Below are 1,208 nucleotides of genomic sequence, written 5' to 3' on the forward strand. Positions count from 1 at the left end.
GCTTCATACAGGCAGTAAAACCCTCCAAATGATCAGATTTTGGAGCACCTCATCCTCATCACACACATTACTTTTTATGTATAATATTTAAAGAGAGCAGTACTCTTTTTTAAATTTCCATTTTTATACTTCAATACATTTGCTTTACAAAACAAAGGAACCCAGTACTAAATGCCAGCAATCCTAAAGAAAAATCTAAAAGGGACTGACATTGCCAAACATTCATGCTGGTGCTACTTTGATTTTCTCTTTAAAAAAAAAAAAATCATGTGAGCACATTTTGCATTTCCTAGACAGCAATCACTTCTCCTGTGCCTTAAGCTGTGCAACTTGCAATATTCTTTTTTAGGAATCTAGTGGGAAATCCTTTTAAAGTCTGCTGGCAATGAAAGGATTAAAAGCTGAGGAATTAAATAACTGTCTCCACCTCCTAGACACCAGAAGTCCAATTTACCAAAAGTTTCAAAGCAACAACTCATGACCTCTCTACCCGAACACCGCACGGCACAGCCTATGAGAAAGGAGCCCGGGATTTCCTCGTTTAAACAAGGATGCTCATTTTATTCACTAGCCCCTAAGAATATCGTCCGACCAACCTCCTGACCGGACTTTGGAACTCGCCGGCTCCAACTCCGCCAAATTTCGCTCTCTCCTCCCTCTGCCGCACAGATCGAGTGCTTTCTCAACTTACGCCCTTACTCTTTTATGCCCATCTCCAGTTACTCATCCCTGTATCCCGGAGCGATGCCCAGAAGCCTTCCGGGCGGTTTCTCCGCCAAGGTTTTTAGACGGATGCACAAAGTTCCACGTGCCCTCTGTCCACAGAGCGCCCTCCCTCCCAACGCACTTACACCTGAACTTGTCTCCAGCACTTCGGACACCCGGCTGGCACATTCTTTCGGAGAGAAAGGGCAGGACTTTTCTCCCGCGCCTCTGGCAACGCGTGGAGTCTATATATGGTGGGGCGGGGGGTGCGGAATTCTCTACTTTGGATTGGTGTGTTTGTTTTAAATCTACGGTGGGCAGTTGTGGGAGAGGGGGGTCAGCAACCACACACACACACACACACACACACACACACACACTCATTCACTCACTCGCGCGCGCGCGCGCCCTGCCCTCCCGGCTCACGGCCGGCTTGTCCGGGTTACAGCTCCCCCTTCTTTCCTGGAGCACCAGCTCGCCTTACTCGCTCAGTCCCTCGTTGC

Source organism: Bison bison, unplaced genomic scaffold, assembly GCF_000754665.1.
Source record: "Bison bison bison isolate TAMUID 2011002044 unplaced genomic scaffold, Bison_UMD1.0 scf7180017864531, whole genome shotgun sequence".
Taxonomy (NCBI): Eukaryota; Metazoa; Chordata; class Mammalia; order Artiodactyla; family Bovidae; genus Bison; species Bison bison.